Below are 22,193 nucleotides of genomic sequence, written 5' to 3' on the forward strand. Positions count from 1 at the left end.
CAATTATTTTACAGGGTTCAGTCTGCTTAATGTATCTTACTTGTCACATGCAGTTCATAATTATACTGAGGAAAAAAGGAATTAAAAGTGTAGAATTTTAATAGCATATTTTTTTCTTAATTTTCTATTTTTAACTCTAAAACATCAAGGCCTATTTTGCTGCCATATTTTGTTCCTCTAATGACCTTAGCTAAATTCTAAAATTCTCACCCCCATTTGTGAAAAGGTAATGATAAAATAAACCAGTAGCAAATTTGAATGGAATCCAGTTCTAAAATCCCTTGCCTCACTCAGCTGCTTCTCAGACACCTGAAATGCACTGCTTAATTTAGAAAGAAAAATTACAGTGAGGCTGCAATCCTGCCTTTCAGAGACAAGGGAGCAGGAAATGATTTGCAGGTGATTGAAAGGTGGCGTTTGCACTTAGGATTTCCTGAGCTTTCCAAATTTAACCTTGGAGCTTACCTATCTTTGATTTTAAGAATTAGATCCAACCCATATTCTGGATATCTCCCCACTGTAGAGGTGCATCTTGGCTGGGGATGAGAAAAATGAAGGCCACATGTTCAGTCCTAAAAGAGAAAAGAGCAGAACAGAATCTGAAAGAAATAAATGAAGGCTACGGTTTAGCTTTCCTCTGAGCCAAGGACAAGAATCTGACTTCTCCTTTAATTTAACCCTTGGATTGTCACAGAGAAATAAGGTGCTCTAGAGAAAATTCTATTGCATTTGCTATTTCCAAGCAGAAAAATAAAATTATAGAATAGATACACAAGAAACTTTAAAAAAATTTTTCCATTGCAAGATGCTGTGAATAAATATGATAGAATCAAATGTAAAATATTTATGCATATATACATATTATTTGTATGAGTAAATGCATATAAAGTGTGAAGCAAGATAAAAATCTCATTCTTTTCCTAAGATGTAGAATAATGGGTTTGTTTTCCAGGTTAACCGATGCCTTGTTTTCTAAAAATAAATTCTGATTCTTTGTTTAAAGGAACAGTCTGAAAAAAATTGACTCTTGTCCACAAGACTACTATTAACAATTCTTATTCAGAGCCTCCTGCATCTGAGTTCTGACTTAACTAGCACAGTACATCCAGCAAGCTGTCGATATATATTGGTTAAATAACTGAATAAAGCAGTGAAAGAAAGAAGGAAGGGAAAAGTGGACAGAGAGAAGGAGAGAGATGGAGGAGGGGGGAAGGAGGAAGGATATAGTAGACAAAGGAAACATTTTATCCACTGGACATGACATCTTGAAAAGCTTTCTTCGCTTGGCTTCCAGGAATGCTACTTTTGTCTTTTTCCTTCTGCTTTACTAGTTGTGTCTTTTCAGTCTCCTAGGATGGTTTCTTTTCTCCCTCCAATTTCTAAACATTGGAGTGCATTAGGGCTTTGTCCTCAGCTATGGATTTTTCTCTAAGCATAGCCAGTTCCTAAGTAATCTTTTCAAATTGCGTGACTTTATTATACCAATAATCCTACCCACCCACCCAACAGTTCTCTAAACTGAAGTGCTTTCCTAAACTCTGGGCTCATATACTTAACTTTCTACTTGATCCTCTGTAGATCTCAAATAGCTATGTCAATGTCAACTTTTACCAAACAGAACTCTTAATTTATATGCCCTCCCCTCCTGATCACTTCCTTCCTCAATCTTCTCCATACCTACCAACAATACCACCTTTACCTAGTTTTACAAACTGAACATTGACGACATTATATTTCTTTTCATTTATTGTATCACAAAACTATGTGAATTTTACCTTCAAAAGAGATACCGAATTTCATCATTTTTCACCTTGTCCATGGCTGTTATAAGAATTTGTTCAACTTGTTCTTCTCTTGCCTAGATTACTGGAATAGTCTCATGACAGTATTCCTGCTTCAGCTTTCTTGTTTCAGTCAGGTCAGGGTCCAACTAGATAAACAAATCACCTTGGAGAATTCCCCACCCATAGGCTGAGGTGCAAAAAGAAGAGGCATGGCTCGCTCTCTTTCTGCCACCATCTTGGTTCCATATTCCCTGCACAAAATGCCTGGTGAAGCCACAGAAACCGTCCCTGCTACAGAGCAGAAGTTTCTAGGGCCTCAGGCTGAGACAGGGTCTGGAACAGAATCCGACAGTGATGAATCAGTACCAGAGCTCGAGGAACAGGATTCCACACAGGCGACCACACAATAAGCCCAGCTGGCAGCCACAGCTGAAATCAATGAAGAACCGGTCAGTAAAGCAAAACAGAGCCGGAGTGAAAAGAAGGCACAGAAGGCTGTGTCCAAACTGGGTCTTTGACAGGTTACAAGTGTTAAGAGAGTCACTATCTGGAAATTTAAGAATATCTTCTTTGTCATCACAAAACCAGATGTCTACAAGAGCCCAGCTTCAGATACCTACATAGTTTTGGGGGAAGCCAAGATCAAGGATTTATCTCAGCAGGCACAACTAGCAACTACTGAGAAATTCAAAGTTCAAGGTGAAGCTGTCTCAGGCATCAAGAAAACACACAGACTCCAACTGTACAAGAGGAGAGCGAAGAGGAAGAGGTTGACGAAACAGGTGTGGAGGTTAAGGACACAGAATGGGTCATGTCACAAGCTAATGTGTCAAAAGAAAAGGCAGTCCAATTCCTGAAGAACAACAGTAATGATATTGTAAATGCTATTATGGAATTAACAATGTAACCATCTGAAAACAAGGACCATTTTTGGTGTTTCAAAAGAATAACTGAAGCTGGGTTTGAAATTTGTATAGTGTTTCTATCGTTCATAAAGTTATAGCTTCTTGTTGGTTGGGGAAAAAAAGTAGGAGGCATAGCCAGAGCACAAAAGTATACTCACTGCTGATGCCAGGGAAAGCAGAACCACCATAATTCACTAGGCTTATAGTCAGTGATGAGGCAGAGAGAAAGAAGATTGAAAAAAAATGACCTGGCTTCTCTCTTCCCTCCATTTGTCAGTGTCTCACCCAGCTGTCTCATAAAAAAGCCTAGAAAATACAGTACCAAGGCAGAACCTGAGAAAGGAAAAAATGGATATGAAACCAATGAACTCTGCCCCTAACTCAACCCTGCCGTAGCTTTATGTTCCCCCAAAAGCAAGAGTGAACCACACAAAATAGAACACATATCCTGCCAAGTGCCTAGTCTCAACCTTCCAATGGCTTTACATCATACTCTAAATAAAATACCAAATTCTAATCATGACCTATGATGTTTCACGTCACCTAGCCACTGTCTACTACTCTAATTTCTTCCTGCCTCTCTCCTTTGCCCCACCTCATTTCAGCATGTAGCCTTTCTTGCATTTCCCATTGACTATGCCTAGCAAAACTTCTTCCCCATCTTTTCCATCTGTTTGGTAAGTTATTCCCCTTGTTTACTAGGTTTGTTCCCAGCTTCAGTCAGGCCTGTGCTCAAATATCACCTCCCCACAGAGGACTTCTCTGATCATTTTTCCAAAATACTGCTTCATCCACTAATTTATGTCTCCTTACTGTGCTTAATTTTTCTTCTTAGCACTATCGCTAACTCACAATGTTGGGCAACATAATCGAGAAGACCTGATTGCCAAATGACCTGTGAGCTGAGTGGACCCTGGCATCCTCATTCCCTTGCCTCTCTTTGGAATATGGGTTCCACTAGCCTTTCCTGCTCCCAGATGCTGCTCCAAAGACAGAACCTTGAGACAAGTATGTGGTGTCGAGAACCCCTGTATGATATATGTGACTGAGCCCATTAAGGCCCTTATTTAAATTTTTAAGATTTGGCAAGTGGTGCAGGGGTCCATTTGTCTTGCTGCCACCCACGATAAGCCTTGTACGTAAGTTCCCTTTGCTTATTAAAACTGCCACTTCTGAATCTAGAGTGGCCTGCTCCTTTCTTTATTCTCTCCCTGCCCTCTGAGTATGAGGGCCAGTTTCAAGTATATCTGCTAAGCTCCTGATAGGGTTGTGAACCAATACACAAAAAATGGAATTCCTAATTGTTTATTGTTTTCCTTCTTTACTAGAAGAGAACCTTCCTAAAGGCAATCCCTTCACTTGTTTATTAACATATCCCCAGTGCTTAAATCAGTGTCTAGCAAGTAACAGGAAATCAATAAATATATGTTGAACAAAGGAATAGAAATAAATTTCTTGTATTACCTCTGTGTGAATTTTTTGTCTTCACTTTCAAAATTGGTTATAACCCAACAGTTTCTTTTGAAGTGAATTATTTGGAACCAAGAACACATTTTAACAGCTCTATCGATGGTAAGGTGGTGGATAGATTTTCAGATGATTCCACTCGGAGTATGGCTATGATATCATCAATTCAAACCAAAATGAATAGAAAATCAAAGTTGTATTATTGGTATTTAAGTAATATAAATTTTTGAATATTGATAATTATGAAAAGCATACTTAATGAAAAGAAACATACAAATTCTTACCACACATATAAATTTGGACTTAAGTAATGTTATATGTTGCCTAGTCAAAACTTCAAGCCGAAGAGGAAATTTGCCTTCTGAAACAAACCTGTGAAAAGGTCATCCATTCTGTATGAATATTTCTAATGACAAAACTAACTGCACTGTAAGGCACCATCCCCACCAGATAAATTTGAGGAAGTTCTACAATTTATATAGTTCTATTACAATGTCTTTCATCATCTTAATATCTGCCAATGTTTACTGTTTGCCTTCCTTTTTTTTTTAAGATTTTATTTATTTATTTTGACAGAGAGATAGACAGCAAGAGAGGGAACACAAGAAGGGGGAGTGGGAGAGGGAGAAGCAGGCTTCCCGCCAAGCAGGGAGCCTGATGTGGGGCTCGATCCCAGGACCCTGGGATCGTGACCTGAGCTGAAGGCAGACGCTTAATGACTGAGCCACCCAGGCACCCCTTTTTGCCTTCTAAATTTATTCTGGGTAAACATAGTCCCCTCTTACATAACAGTTCACCAATTATTTTAGGGAAGCCCCTATGTCCCTCCTAAAAATCCTTGCTTTCTATGCTAAATATCCTAATCCTTTCAACCCATTCTCATACAGCTTGATTTTCAGACCTCTTGACAGGTTAATCACCTTCCTCTGTATACACTCCTGCTTAATAATGTCCAGTGCTGGATTTCTCTCTCAGCCATTGAGATGTAACAAACCACCTCAATGCCCAGTGGCTTAAAAGAAAAAAAAGTTCTTATCCCTCATGAGTCTATATGTCATACGGTTCTTCTGGTCTCAGCTGGACTTATTCTTGTATCCCTGGACACTTGTGGGTCCAGTAAACAGCTCTGGCAAAATTGGCTGTACTTCCTCACATGTTTCAATATTTCCTAGTAGTAGACAGGATTAGGAAGCTTCAGCTGGGGCAACTGGCCTCTCTTCCACATGGTCTTCATTTCCTGGCAGGCTAGCTCAGAATTGCACGGGCCACTGAGAGAGAGAAGGAGACCAAGGACAGTTGAGACCCAAACTCAGGACTGGCACCCATGCCATTCTACTATATTCTATTGACCAAAAGTTGTTAAAAGTCAGCCCAGATTCATGGGATGGGAAAGTCTCCACCTCTTTATGGAAGGAGCTGCAATGTCACTTTTCAAAGGTGGTAGATATATAGAGAGAAAAATTAGAACTAGGGATGCCTGGGTGGCTCAGTTGGTTAAGTCTGCCTTTGGCTCAGGTCAGGATCCTGTGGTCCTGGGATCGAGTCCTGCATCGGGCTCCCTGCTCGGTGGGGAGTCTGCTTCTCCCTCTGCCTGCCACTCCCCCCTGCTTGTGTGTTCTCTCTTTCTCTCTCTCCCCCACTTTCTGACAAATAAATTAATAAAATCTTTAAAAAAAAAAGAAAAATTAGAACTATTTTTGCAGTCTACTACAATTTCCTAGAGTTAAACTAAGCATATATGCTTAGTGTACTAGAAAAAACAGGAATATCAAACGGTGGGAAATAGAGATAATTTGCAGGTATTTGGTATTTAATATGCTTATTTTTTCATTTATTGAAATAATTAGAATTTAGTTGGATATATTATGTTTATTTTACAAATTATTACTGATATTTATTTTGAGCGACATATGGGAAAGAGGGCTGCCATAAACCTTTTAGTGCTTCTGGCTCTAAAATTTCTTGATTCAAGCTTTTAAATGTCTTTCCTGAAATACAGCACTCAAAATTTCATTCAATCTTCATAAATTACAGACATACTAAAAGAACCACTGGAGTACTTTTAAGGATTTTAAAGATCTACATTACTGCTTATTTATATAGAATATGTGTTTGTCAGAGTTTCGTACTCATCTAGGTTCTCCAGAGAAACAGGCAAAAAATAACACATATATATATAATTTATATATATGTATATTATATTCATATATATTTATTTCTATTTCAGAGAGAGAGAGAAAGAGGGGGGTGGATTATTATATAGAATCGACTTGTGTGGTTATGGAGAATGAGAAGTCCCAAGATTTGCAAGTTAGAAAGCTGGAGGCACAGGAAAGTTGAGTGGTATATTTCCATTTTGAGTCTGTAAGCCAGAGAATCAGGAGAGTTGCCGGTGTAAATTCCACTCCTAGCATGAGTCCCAAGGCAGAAGAAAACTGATATTCCACCTCAAAGACAATCAAGCAAAGAGAAAATCTCTCTTCAGCCTTTTTTTCCTACTCAGGCCTTCAATGAATTGGATGATGTCCTCCCACATTGTGAAAGGCAATCTGCTTTATTCAGTCTACTGATTCAATTGTTGATCTCATCCAGAAACACCCTTACCCGTACCCACCGATACCCAGAATAACATTTAATTAAATATCTGGGCACCTTTGGACTAGTGAAGTTGACACATAAATAACCATTATATGTTAAAAAAACAAAAGAAGAAGAAGAAGAAGAAGAAGAAGATAGTAAGAGGCAAGAATGAAGGGGGGGAAATCGGAGGGGGAGACGAACCATGAGAGACCATGGACTCTGAAAAACAAACTGAGGGTTCTAGAGGGGAGGGGCATGGGAGGATGGGTTAGCCCAGTGATGGGTATTAAGGAGGGCACGTACTGAATGGAGCACTGGGTGTTACACGCAAACTGTGAATCATGGAACACTACATCAAAAACTAATGATGTAATGTATGGTGATTAACATAACAATTATAAAAATGCCAGAAAAAAAAAATAGCCATCATAGGTTTGTTTAGGGAAACAGGACTACTAGGAATTATGTAAATTCAGAGGATTCCAAGAGGGATGAAACCTAATGAAATTAGGGAAACTGGTAAAATGTCCATGAAAGGCAGTTGCCTCTGACTCTGGTAGTGGATGAAGCTCTAGAACAGCCGAACCAACCTTCAGGAAAACAGCCAGATGTGAAGTGAGAGAGTTGAGAGAAATTGGAACACCTGAGGAAAAACAGAAATTGAAATTACTTGTCTCTCACCATTTCCATCCTCAGCGACCTATATAATCTGCAGAAGTTGATGCCCTTTGCCGCCAAATGACACAATCACCTCATCCAAAAACAAGCTTGAGGAGATCTTTGGTAGCTCAAAAGACTGCAGGCCTACTTCAACAAGATGTCACTAACTACATTCAAAAGCTGCAGTGCTGCCTGATGCAAAACTCTGATTCAGGGTGGAATGACTACTTTTCACTGCCCTCAAAATCTCACAAAAATTTCCTTTGTAGGAACCTATTGTGACTTTGTTAAAATTTGTTAAATAGAACCCAGGGTGTTGGTGAGCCAGGGTTCAACAAAAAACCACAAGGGAATCAAAATAGAGAAGTTTACTACTCATAGGTCCTGGAGGAAGTACATAGCATGCCTCAAGGGGCCATATAGGGACACCAAGACAGAGTGTCAACAGAGTCCAACAGAACATGGGGAACCTGCTTTTATTAGGGTCTACCGGGGGAGTGCTTTCGGGCTTCCCAAGCTAAGACCAGATTGATAAATTCAAACCAAAAAAAAAAAAAAAGTGGGGTTTTTGATAAGCTTCCTGGGGACCTTATCTAAGGGGAGTATAAGGAGAAGGCCTTGGGAGGCAGGAGAGAGTGCTTATGATAAAGGGGGTTGTCAGAGCCATCTTAGGGTATAAGAATATCAAGAATCACATCACATTGACTTGTGGCTCTTCGGGGTGTTATCAGCATGTGCTCCCAGGAGGCACTAGTGTCAGTTCAAGGCCCCTGCAGGCTACTTGACCACACAAAATGGATGCTGAGACAGGAATATTATGAAGCAGTTTAGTTAAACTTCCAATACAACCCTGACCTGAAACTACATAGGAAAAGAATTCTAGAAAGTGTTGTTTAGTTTAGCTAAATTGAAGAAGTGGGAAAACAACCAGTTCACTTTTTGTCAACTTGAGATACATGTACACATCTTTTAACTATACTTAACCCCAAAGAAAAACACAAGCAAAGTCATACTCTAACGATGGCAATTGAACTGCATACAACAAAAACCACACTAATCCTTCCTCCATAAAAAGGATAAAAGTCCCAAAGTCACTTTATCTCTTTTTTGGGTGATGTTCTTTTCTCTTCTACCTGAAGCACATTTTAAATGTTGAATAGGGTTAAGTATTATTAACGTACTTTATGTTAAATTATAAGGACTATGGGATTTTAAAAAATAATTGAATGAGTTCATGCACACATATTCATATAAATATAAGGAAAAAAGTCCTAAGCATGACTGTGTAGCTGATGTTTATGATTTGACACTTCCGCCTTTCCTTTGCCCTCAGTGAGCTCTTCAGCAGTTCATGGTTCCTTGCCTCAGAGGACGACACAAACCCTCATTTCTGAAAGGTCGGGGCTTTAGCAGTCCTGCCTCTATTGAGTACTTGTAGTTTTCCATTAACTTTATCCCAGAACATGGGGCACTAAGAGGGTAGCCAGGGTATCTACTTCATTCCAGGCCTATGTCTCCTTACTCCATAGTAGCAAATTGATTTCCGCTGAACAGTCAGGATCAATTATCCCAGAGAGCACAGTAATCCCCTTCTTTGCCAGCAGATTCACTGTCATGAGAATTCTAAAGTGGCCAGGTGGTAATCTCAACCTCTAGTTTAATAAAACAATTGTGTCCCCTTGTGAGAATATTTATTCCTTGGGAACTAAGACATATCAAGCAGCAGAACTCAAAGATATGAGGACAGGAAGCAAAACTTTCACTAATAGTTCATTTACTAGGGGTAAGAGTAAGAGAATTACCCCCAAATCTTATGCCCGCTTTCCTGAGTTATGAATGTTTGCTATGGGAGAAACAGCACTAAATATTGGTCACTGATTTATAACATACCTTCCATCTTAGGGGACATTATTTCAACCCCAGAAGCTTATGTGCCCATCTGGCACAGTAACTGAATCTCCTAAAGGCTTTTTCACTATTCTAACATGCTAGCTTACTCAGTGTGATGATAATCATGGGAATCAATAAATTCCATAAACACAAGCCAATTTGCACCTACATCAATATTTCCTTCACCCTGAAAGTCATATCTTGACATGTTCCAGATGCTTTGACTCTAGAAATTTCACTGAAGTGGTAGACTACTGAATTTCTGTGGCATTTACCTCCTTCCATCTGGTACACATGTTTATTATCAATGTGTTTAGAAAAGCTGCTTCTTCCTTCTCACCATGCCTAATGAGAATCAGATCATTAATTGAACAGCCTAGTCCTGTCCTGGAATTAAGAGGGCATCCAAGTATCTATGGACAAGATTACGATATTGGGCTAGGAAGTTGATATTGCCCTAGGGTAGGAGAGTAAACATGTATTTCTGTTTCTGTCAGGTAAAAGCAAAGAGTTCCCAGTAAAAAGATAGCATATACAAACCAAAGTACCATTTGTTACATCAGTTGATACATGCCACATGTTGGTGAGCATGTCTATTTTCTCCAATATCAAAATCACATCTGAAATGGTGGCTGCATCTGAAGTCACCACCTGATTAAATTTATGATAATCTACTGTCATTCTACAAAATCCAACTCTCTTCAGTGCATGCCAAATAGGTGAGTTGAATGAGACTTTGGTAAGATTCACCATGCCATGCAACTTTCAGGTCTTTGATAATGGCACCAATTTCTGCAAACCTTCCAGGATGTAAAATCTATTTGATAAATAGAGGCAGTTCTAGTAGCTTCCACATGGCCTTTCCTAATATAATGGCCTCCAAACTTCTTTAAGAAGAAATAAAATGACTCCTTAGGAAGATCTGTGATGAAAACAGAAATGATCATTCTTGGGATTCTGTCCGTTGGTGAGCATGTCTATTCCAATATGATTTCCTGACTGAAGAAATAACCACAGAGTTAGTTCAGGAACCCACTGAGCCCACTGTGAGAAGGACCTTAACCAGAACTTACTAACCCCTTGGCCTCCACCTTATTCAGATTGGTTTGGGTCTCCAAAAAGTAGTGGCTGTTCAGAGCCGTTGTCCAATAATACCCCTAAATGCTTTTTATATACACTTCTCCAATGCACAGTTACCATCTAAATGGTTGTAGATCCCTTCCGGAAAGGCCATAAGGAAGATTTACAGCATACATTTTTAAATGCATAGAACGTTCCTTCCTTAAGGGATCCAGTCTCCCCTTCATGCAAGGTACTCTGAATTTATGAAAGGGCTCAGGTATGAGAATTTGTTGAGAGGTTGCAACTATCTATTGTGATTCAGGTCAGGATTCTGTTCACCAGACTAAAGCTTTTCCATTTATCCTAACAAGTAAGACTTCAGTAGACTGCTTTCAGTTTTAAGAACACCATGAACAATTAGCCAAGACCACTGATATCTGAACTTCAAGTCATTCTGACAACCTCTTTGGCTTTGTTTAGTAACCATTTGTAGAAATCATTATAATAAGCATACCTAATTCGCCTCTGGAAATTAAATACCACAGGCTGGTCCCTGCAGCCTAGGATGCATCATCCCTTCATCAGGGATTCCAATTCAAACGTAGTAGTTTCCACTGTCGTTCCTGGCCTACAGAGAATAGCCAACACTGAGATCATCAAGGATACTAGAATCCCTTCCTGGATATATTTCTCACAGCTTTGGTGAAGCAAATAATCTTCGGTCATTCCGAAAAATATAAGGAATTAAGACAGTGTCTTTCATGATAAATCCTTACCTTCTTTACCTTTTTAAATTTTACCTTCCTTAGCTTTTGGATACTTCTTCTATCTGTACTAAGGAAGTTGTAGAATTTTAACTTCATTTAGTATAGACCCTATTTGAGTATAAAATTCTGCTGATACTCCAAGAAAACTGTTAAAAATTCTTCTAGTTACTGGGGCTAACCTATTGAATCTAGAAACTATGCTTAATGCAAACATACCCAACGTTATAATTCTTCCACTTTGCCCCAGTAAATTTAGGATCCATTCCTATTATCTGGAATGGTCAATCTCATGTTGATTTTCATCTGCATATTGCCTTTGGGTCCTCCAGGATTTGAATCTGGTTATATCTGGTTATAGGTCTAAAAGCAATGAGATTGGTGGAGCTACATCATCAGAAGAATCGATGTTTCCTTATTACTCCAGGGATAGCCATTATAGGTTCTCAAGGCAAAGAGAGACAAATGTCCTCAGTCAGGGGAGGAGGAGATACTTCTACCCAAGAAATTTAGGCTTAGGTTCAGGCTCAGGAAAATTTAGTTTTAAGGTACTCAATTTTATTGAATCTCTTCAAATGTGTTCTCCCCATTTTCAAAGTCAAATCCTCCTCCAATGAATTTCCTACATTTAATATATGCAACCATGTGATTTTATGAATCCATCTTGTTCTGTAAAGTAGCCACTTCCATGATTACACTTGAGGTTTGGTTTTCAGAAATCTCTGTCCTGTATCTAGAAGAATTAAAGGTCTTTATTTAGTGCAAATCTTGAAACTTTGTTTCTTATATAATTTGAGTTGGGAAATTAAAGCCCTGAATTAGCCATTTTCTTTCTTTAAGTTCTCTAGTGCATTCTCAAGTAATCAACAAACTCCATTTTGGTCTTTATTTCCATAAAAAATGTTCTAAACCAGCACTACTTGGTCTAGAGTCTTGCCTTCTATAGTCATTTGATTTTAGGTGTCTTCATAATCATTTAAGCAACTGCTTTGTCATTGCTTGGCACAGACTACCAATGTCCCCTTTATCACTTGCAACAAGATTGTTAATGAAATTAATTTTAATCCTATTAGAGAATCAATTCCAGATATCCCTGAAAATATGTATATAATTCACCCTTAAGGTTTTATTTCCCTAGAACTAGAACCATGTTAGTATCAATTTCAGCATCAGTTAAGGTTTCAGCAGGGAGCAAACCACAAAGAGATTTGTTTTAAAATTTAGATCTTCCGCATTTGTAGTTCTTAGTGAAGAAGTTAATAAAAAATTGTTGCCTCTGCTTCTGATGGTAGATTAGAAGTTACTGCATGTTAGCAGGGACAGCAGTAGGGAAAGAAAGCTGCACATGAAACAGGGAAAGATTGGGCCAACTAGAATCAATGAGGACAAACTAGAATCTGACCCTCACCACCTGCAGCCTTGACCATGTGGGAGCTCTGAAGAAGCCGACATCTTCTCCACCAATCTGCAAATACCTGGCCCACAGGTAAAATAAGCTAAAGAAGAAGGTCCTGGTGAATCTGAGTGAGCTGTAGGTTTGACTGGTGTCCCAAACCAGCATGCTGAACCATGAGTTCAGCCCCAGATGCACCAGCTTTGGGAGTATCTGGTGCCCTGCACCAACTGGATGCAAATGCTGCTTTCCTTCCACCTTCCAAATTTCATCCAATTTTTTTCTTGTTGCCAACAAACATATAGGGAAAACAATTTCGGAATTCTAGTTCTAGAATAGCTGACCACGACAGTAAGCACAGCCATAAAATGTGAGAAAAATCTTTGTCTACCTTTTCCTTTTTAAATGAACTTCAAAATTCAAGTTGAATACTCTAGAGCTTATAGTCAGTACACTTTCAATCATGCCTGGGAAATCACTGTCTACATTTTGAGGAAGAACCCCTATGCCAGCAATCATCAGGCAATGCTGGTCACTACTAGCAGTTTTAATGTTTTTTCCCACATATGAATTTCTTCCATGCATGGAACAGAGGAGTCTTAGAAAAGCACAGAAACCCCGATGGTAAGGCTCCAGCCTCTGTAGGTGCTTGTGTAATGATTCAACTATGACATCTCTAATATTTGTGTGTGTGGCTGTGTATGTTTTACATACCTTGTCTTTACATACTTTATTCTGGGTATTTTCCTCTGCCCCTTTTTCAGTTTAGTAATTTTTTCTTCACTTATTCTTACTTTTATAAACTTTTCCACTAAATTTTGCATTTTAATTTCTAAAGTTACATTTGTATATATGATTGTCACTTTTCCATTGTTTATTTTTTATGGTTCCAGTTCTCTTCAAAAGTTCTCAATATTGTCTATGTCATTTAGTATGTACAACATTTTAATCTTAGTCTTTGTCTTTATCTGTATCTGTTATCTGAATACACAATGGATCTGTTCCTACTGTCTTTTATTTATTTGTTTTAAATTGTGGTTGTTATCTTGAGTTTTTGTATGCCTGGTTATTCTTGATTAGGTATCTTCATTGAATATTTTAAAATGTAAAAAGTTTGAGTTTTAGTTATTATTTTCTTCTGCATGGTGTTTGAGTTTCCTTCTGGTAGGTGGCTAAGGGTGGTAGCAATTACATACCAGTTAGTTCAATTATCAGAATTGATATAAATTACTATAGGACCTCAGTTCCTATAAGGACTCTTCCAAATTATTCATTCTTACTCCAAAGAGTGTGGACTTTCACAATCTCAATGTGTGGGAGAAACAGAGTTTCTTTTCCTCATTGAGCCCTTGTGTTGTAAAGAATTCAGACATGCCTAAAAAAGAGGTCAGATCTTTGCCATCAGCTTCTAGGAGAGAACCTATATCATTCTTCATAGAGTACCTTTTTTAGGGCAGTTGCTGGCCACATAGCATAGCACAGGGGAACCAGTTGCACCCAATAGTCTTAGGATGGAGTTGCCAGGCTAAAAAGACCAATCATGGGATTTAAGATAGGGGCTTTGGGTCATGCCTTTGGAGACTAAGTTCAACCCTGTCCGTAATCAGTCCATCAGTCATATTTATGTAATAGATATCTCTGAATATAAATATTCAGGTGTCTCTGATCTCTGAACACTGAGGCTCAGGTGAGCTTCCCTGGTTGGCAATACTCCATGTGTGTCATCTCACATCAGTGCCAAAAGAATAACACGTCCTGATTCCACAGGAAAAGAGAATGGATGCTTCGCATTTGGAACCCTCCCAGACTCTGCCCTATGCATCTCTTCCTTTGGCTGATTTTAAACTGTATTCTTTTCCTGTAATAAACCATAACCATGAGTAAAATAGCTTTCTGGGAGTTCTGTGAGTCCTAGAAAATTATTAAAACTGAGGGGGTGATTTCAGGACCCTCTGAACCTGCAGTTGGTATCTGACATGAGAGTGGTCTTGTGGAGGATTGTGCCCTCAACTTTCACAGTGTGGCTAACTTCCAGGGCAGGCCCTGAATTCCAGTGCTATACTTTTGCCTACAATGTGGAAAGTTTATCTTTCTGCCTGTTCACCACCCTTTAGGAATTGGCAGAGGCATTTTGCAGAAAACTGCTTCTGATACCAGAGTCACTGCTCCTGGCTGCCTTTTTTTTTTTTTTAATCCTGACTTTCAAATTATTCACAATCTGCGAATCCTTTAGAGCAGATGTTTCATATAGTTTTTAAAGTTTTACTGTTTTCCGGTAGACATTTCAGTTCATATTATAGTCCGTTATTATCAAAATTTAAAAAAAATGAAAAAATATACACTGTAAACAAAAAAAAAGACTAATCACAAATGACTTATTTCCTAACATGTAAGGAGCTTTTAAAACTGGGTAACATCAACAATCTGCCGGAAAGTAGGCAAATGATATAAATGTATCATTAACTTTTAAAATACACAAATAATCCTGAGATTATATGAGGGGAAAAAAACCTTCAGGGTTAATCAAAATAGGAAAGGTCCAAATTAGACACACTGAGATACCATTTCTCACCTACGAGATTGAAAAAAAACTGAAATATCATTGTGAACATATGAATATTTTCTCCTGAACAATGTGTATTTCCAACTTTGCTTATTCTTTTTTTTATTGCCTATTTTCTTTTTTTTCCTGTCTGTTTTTAAATTTTATTATGTTATGTTAATCACCATACATTACATCATTAGTTTTGTTTGTTTGTTTTTTTAATTTTTTATTGTTATGTTAATCCCCATACATTGCATCATTAGTTTTAGATGTAGTGTTCCATGATTCATTGTTTGCGTATAACACCCAGTGCTCCATGCAGTACCTGCCCTTTTTAATACCCATCACCAGGCTAACCCACCCCCCCCCACCTTCCCTTCTAGAACCCTCAGTTTGTTTCTCAGAGTCCATCATCTCTCATGGTTCGTCTCCCCCTCCGATTTCCCCCTCTTCATTTTTCCCTTCCTGCTATCTTCTTCTCTCTCTCTCTCTCTCTCTTTTTTTTTTTAACATATAATGTATTATTTGTTTCAGAGGTACAGGTCTGTGATTCAACAGTCTTGCACAATTCACAGCGCTCACCATAGCACATACCCTCCCCAATGTCTACCACCCAGCCACCCCATCCCTCCCACCCCCCACCACTCCAGCAACCCTCAGTTTGTTCCTGATATTAAGAATTCAACTTTGCTTATTCTAAAACCCAAGTAGTGATGGGCAACTCTAGTGTTTATAATTTAATATCTAAAGATATTTCTCATTAAATAACCAGGGAACTTGGAGAAATTCTTGGTTTCAGGTCTCAGGTAGTAAAGGTACAAGATGAATCTGAAATATTTTATCATTCCAGAAGTAAGGGGATTCTCAAAGATTAATGTGATCATGTCAAAAGTGTCAACTAGAATCAGCTTCCACTGGCATCAGATGGAACAATTTAAGGATCATAAAGAAAACAACTAAAAAAACTGAATCATGTCAACTGTAAAAGTCTAAGAGCTCTTAATAATAACAAAAATACTCCCACTGGTCATCATTGAAGTTTCCTAAGGGCACCAAAACATTTTAAAACTGATTAATGAGAAAAATAATATATATTTATCATTGTTTTCTATATATATTGTATTAAAAGCCAACCAAATAATTGATAACATGCTTTTTAAAAGGAGAATCATAGCTAACAAGTAAGGGAAAAAACATTAGAATTTTTTTTAAAGATTTTATTTATTTGAGAGAGAGAGAGAATGAGAGACAGAGAGCATGAGAGGGAGGAGGGTCAGAGGGAGAAGCAGACTCCCTGCCGAGCAGGGAGCCCGATGCGGGACTCGATCCCGGGACTCCAGGATCATGACCTGAGCCGAAGGCAGTCGCTTAACCAACTGAGCCACCCAGGCGCCCAAAACATTAGAATTTAAAATTACCATTTTTAAACTCGAATGAAACAACTGTTTTTTAATTTATAGTTCTAAAGTTAGTAGGGCAAAATGCTGGTGGGGAAATTCACCATGGATTAAAAGATAAAACTGAATTTCTAAGTTTGATAGCCAGAAATAATGTGCCTCATGAACTCACCTACTAGGAACCCACATAACTATCTCTAGAGATGTATCATTCCCCTAAACTGATCCTAAATCTAATAACATCTCTAGATGTAACTACCAGTTTAGAGAAACTACAGACTAATTTAGTTATCATATAAACAACACATAAAGAATATTATACAGAAGAAAAAAGATCAGTGCAGAAAAAGCAAAGTAGGGAGATAACATGAAAAAAATATGAAAGGCATAACAACAGAAAAAGAGTGCTAATTTTATTTTAGTAAAGTGATCTGTTCATATCTGATAAATGGTTTTTATCCAGGAGTCGTAGCAGTGAGTTATTCATTTGTATAAGTCAGTTAGTGATATATTTTTATAAGAGGTAAAATAACTAATTATGGCAAGAAATGATTTTTGTGACTTAATTCCCAATATCAACATTAACTTATTTTCTGCACAAACTTCTCTAAATATATCTGATTGATTTTTAAATTTGTTACTCCTAAACTTTTAGTTTAAAATTTCTTTGTCTCTTCTTTACTGCTCCTAATACCTTTATTAAAATGTAAATGATTTGTAAACAATACTTATGTGCAGCAAGTGCTGATATTAAAAGATTAATGACTTTTATTTCTTAAATCAACAGTTCTCTGTAAGTTAATATAAATAAGTATTATATTTCTTCTTGTGAGTTTATATTAGAATGTAAACTCCAAAGCAAGGCACACTGAAATTTTTAAAGTCCTTTTTATCCTCAATGGAAATACACTGATGTTACACACTTCAAAAGCAGAAAAGTTCAATGGAGAGAATTTTATATTGATATATAGAGAATAAAGGGCCCCAAAAAAATCTCCTACAGCACCTCTGAAATCACCTGAGATTTCCTTGAAATTTTATTTCACTGAGATAAGATTCAGGGAAAGGTTGAGGTGGTACTATGTGATGTTTGCACGTGCATTTATTTCATTTCTGCCAGTAACCCTTTAAAACGCTTAGCTATTTCTGTAGATAAGCCTCCATTATAAGGAACAGGTATTTTTAGATGCCCATTCCAAGCCAAGAGAATACACTATTCATGACAGAAAATACTAGTTTTTGTGGCCTGAGGCCTAAAAGAAATTAGTGTATCCTAAATTTAGAAAATCAGGAGATGAGGCAAAAATAAATATTATACATCACTTGTCTATTAATGTATTCACTTTAAAATGAAAGTTTTCTCGGTGAAGTATTTGTGAAGTAACTGTGTTAGTTGGGTAGATGATTTTTATTTATGTATTCATTTAATTGTTTGCCTAAAGACAATAGAAATGGGAGAAAGAGGGGTGAGTGAAAACGAGGAGGAAAGAGTTGGCTTCTTCAAAACTGCACTAGTTTTTAAGTCACAGCTCACCATTTCTTATTTTAAAGCAATCAAAGGAGGGCAAAACAATGGGTACTTATTCTCTGGGGAAAAAAGTAAAAGCATCAGAAATTATTGAAAAGAGAACTGGAAGGGTGGAGTCAATTTTGCCTGAAAATAATTTTCAATAGCCTCAACATGAGAACAATCTCTGCAGAGCTTGTAGATGGCGACCTCCTAGAGTCACGTAAACTCCGAACATGGCTGAGGTCCTGAACCATGGGCCCATCCCCATCATCGTGGGTCAGAATGCGCGGGGGTTAAATACGGCGTTCACACCTGCACGTGACTGACGGCGAGGGAGACACAGCTGCGGTCCCCAGAGCCTCCGCACTGGGAGCCACAAAGCAAAGGCATCTCTGAATATTGTCTGCTGTTGCTTAGATCCTGCTGATTTGCATCTCAATTCAGATTGTGCTTTTTGCCACAGGCACTGCCCCCCATGATTACAGAGGTTACATAAGAAAAATGACTTGTAACATGCCAAGGTTTGACACGTAGGTAGAGGGAGCTGGGGAAAAAAAAATTAAAAATCCCGTTATTTGGGGGGCGCCTGGGTGGCTCAGTCGTTAACGCGTCTGCCTTCGGCTCAGGTCATGATCCCAGGGTCCTGGGATCGAGCCCCGCATGGGGCTCCCTGCTCAGCAGGAAGCCTGCTTCTCCCTCTTCCACTCCCCCTGCTTGTGTTCCCTCTCTCGCTGTGTCTCTCTCTGTCAAATAAATAAAATCTTTAAAAAAAAAAAATCCCGTTATTTTCATTCATGAGTCTTTATTTTGAGGTTCCAGGGAAACAATACATGGTCTTTCTGGAAAATGAATACAACACTCTGCTTTCCTTTCTTTCAAAATAGACTTAATCAGTCGAGCAATATTTATGAAATTGGTATTCATAATACGTGGTCACCACTGTGTATCATTTCAAAGCTTATACCGTGTGTTCACATTTCTTTATCTTTCTCTGTTCTGCTAAGGAGATATGGGTTACATGATTATTATCCCTATCTTTTTATGAAGGAATGATTTCATTCGGAGGAAAGCTATTGCTTTAACCAGCCCAACAGCTGGCCTGGCCTTAGTTGTAGCCCTCATCAAAAAATAGTTTACAATCTAGAGCAATCAGGTGGGGAATAGTGAGACAAAAGGACTTTCTGCCTATTAACAGATTTTTGTTTACACCAATTTTAGGCCACTTATCAGGTACCACCTTGAAAGGAATATAATAAAAATAACAATAGCACAATTAGTAACAAATTTTATTGAGTGTTTATTATGTACCAGGCACTATGCTAACCATGTTGCACATCTCATTTCACTCAACGTTTGCAGCAACCCCAAGGGAGAAGAGTTATTATTACTATTATTTTAGAGATGAGAAAAGTAAGTTCCAATTCCAAAATTTGTTTGACACAGTACAGACAGTGATAGCTCAAAAAGTGACTCATAAAAGTTACTCTCTTAAGGGAAGAAATTAGAAATACCTTAACCAAATTATTTTGTTTACATTCTCCTTTTATGTATTTCCAAGACTGGTTCTTGTGTACAATGTTTAATCCTAAAACAACTCTTTCAATAGATATAAAATACAACTTCTAAGTAATCAAAAAGAACCATGCTATAGATTCCATGACAATGTCTTTTCCTTTTTAAGATTATTATTAAAAATGCTCGTGCATCTTATAATCTATGAGTTTTATATCAAACAAAATGATTGTAATCTACTAAACTTTTAGTATTTTAACATCTGTAAAAAGAAGAATGGATTCAGAAGAAAAAAATACACTGTTATCTGTTATTTCATGTTTATTATCTCTATATTAATCATAACCAGGAGGTTGGACAGTTAAACTCTATCATCCTCTAAGTTCTAACATTGTAACCCCCAGAGAAGAAATGCATGTTTTGTTGACAAAGGTAATCACCTGAGTGTTGCTTCCAACAAGAGACTATCAAACACTGGGAATGCACGGGGTAAATCCAGCAGGCCTGGAGCCCTGCAATTCCATGGTCAGTGTACAGGTTTCAACTAAATCAAAGTGGAATCCCAATGAGTCACCCGAGCTTCAAACCATTCGACTTCAAAATTCTTCCTCCGTGGCCTGGAAGTATTTGTATTTCCATGTGTAAAATATTACTTAATTTATGTATTTGTGATGTCTGATGCTCCTGTCAAGTAATAAATCTATCTGGAAACAGAACATTTTTATCTCTACGTTCTCAAATCCTAGAATAATGCTGAGCATATGGTAATGACTTAATAAATAATTGTGGGGGTACCTGGGTGGCTCAGTCATGTAAGTGTCTGCCTTTGGCTCAGATCCTAATCCCGGGTTCTGGGATGGAGAGCGCTGCATCGGGCTCCCTCCTCAGTAGGGAGTCTGCTTCTCCCTTTCCCTCTGCCCCTCACCCCCCAACCCGCTCATGCTAGCTCTCTCTTTCTCTCTTTCAAATAAATAAATAAAATCTTTAAAAAATAATAAATATATGTGAAGTTGAACTAAACACTACCACTTTTCTTATTTATCTAGTTATAGACTACTGTTTAAAGATTTGTATCTGCTGCTCCTGCACTACGGGCACAATCTCACAAAACAGGCAGCCTTCCAGAGTGATTAGGGAAAGCAAGGGCTCCACATCAAAAGGAATGAGATCTTGCCATTTGCAATGACATGGATGGAACTGGAGGGTGTTATGTTGAGCGAAATAAGTCAATCAGAGAAAGACATGTATCATATGACCTCACTGATATGAGAAATTCTTAATCTCGGGAAACAAACTGAGGATTGCTGGAGTGGTGGGGGGTGGGAGGGATGGGGCAGCTGGGTGATAGACATTGGGGAGGGTATGTGCTATGGTGAGCACTGTGAGTTGTGTAAGACTGTTGAATTACAGGCCTGTGCCTCTGAAACAAAGAATACATTATATGTTAAAAAAAAAAAAAAGAAGAAGAAGAAGATAGTAGGAAGGGAAAAATGAAGGGGGGAAATCGGAGGGGGAGACAAACCATGAGAGACCTTGGACACTGAGAAACAAACTGAGGGTTCTAGAGGGGAGGGGGTGGGGGGATGGGTTAGCCTGGTAATGGGTATTAAAGAGGGCACGTTCTGCATGGAGCACTGGGTGTTATATGCAAACAATGAATCATGGAACACTACACCAAAAACTAATGATGTAATGTATGGTGATTAACATAACATAATAAAAAAAAAAAAAAGAAGAGCAAGGGCTCCAGAGTCACACAGACTAGGTTTAGAGTCTTGGTGCTGCCTAACTAGCTGGGGAGATCTTGTGCAATGATGCCCTTTCTAAACCTCAATTTAATCCCTCTTAAGAGAGATAATACACATCCCATAAGAATTTTTTAAAGATTCAATTAAATAGCACATATGAAACACTTAGCATAATATCCAACATCTGGTAAGTATTCCATAACTCCTAGATTATTATGATTAATATTATTGTTTTTATAATCAGTGAAGGCCCCAACAGAAAACAAATTCAAATCAAATGGCTTAAGTGAAGAGACATTCATGAAGGAAAGTTCACCGAGGTTTGGGCAGGATTTAGGAAGCCAACGGGAGCTACTGGAGCAAGCAGAGACAGCAACAATGGAGAAACACCACCTCTAGTCCTGAAGGGGCAAGGGGACAAAGTGAGCTCCTGGAATCCAGTGAGGGTTTGAGTCTGGGAGAAAAAAAGAATGTGGGAACTATCAGAATCGAGGCTCCAAAGTCAGAAAGGAACAAGTAAGAAATCCCCAAACCTCTTTCTCCTTCCCCAATCCAATCTCTGGCCAGTGCTTCCCATTACTTGAAATCAGCTGGCTGATATAATTCAAAGAGTAGCCTTCTAAAAACTTAAGTTTGGAGAGGGGGGAGACCAATTGGAAAGGGAAGTGGTGACAAATAACTATATCTTCCATACCTCTATAAAGATAGAATAAGACATTCTTTAATCTGTAAATTTTACTCCCCCACAGCTCACCATTCATTCACACTTAATGAATTAATCAAGTTATGAAGAGCTGAGTAGGGGTAATGTTTACTATAAAAGAAGAAAGCAAGCAAGCAAGCAAGCAAGCAAGAAAGAAAGAAAGAAAGAAAGAAAGAAAGAAAGAAAGAAAGAAAGAAAGAAAAAGAAAAAGAAAGAAAGAGACAGACAGAAAGAAAGAAAGAAAGAAAGAAAGAAAGAAAGAAAAAATTTTCC

The 22,193-nt window shown here is 38.2% G+C and overlaps 1 pseudogene; it reads left to right on the forward strand.

Annotated features, from left to right (window-relative positions):
* Window positions 1–2,044: 2,044 nt before the first annotated feature.
* Window positions 2,045–2,691, forward strand: LOC110572091 (annotated as a pseudogene).
* The last annotated feature ends 19,502 nt before the right edge of the window (window positions 2,692–22,193 follow it).

Source organism: Neomonachus schauinslandi, chromosome 2 (assembly GCF_002201575.2).
Source record: "Neomonachus schauinslandi chromosome 2, ASM220157v2, whole genome shotgun sequence".
NCBI classification, from domain to species: Eukaryota; Metazoa; Chordata; class Mammalia; order Carnivora; family Phocidae; genus Neomonachus; species Neomonachus schauinslandi.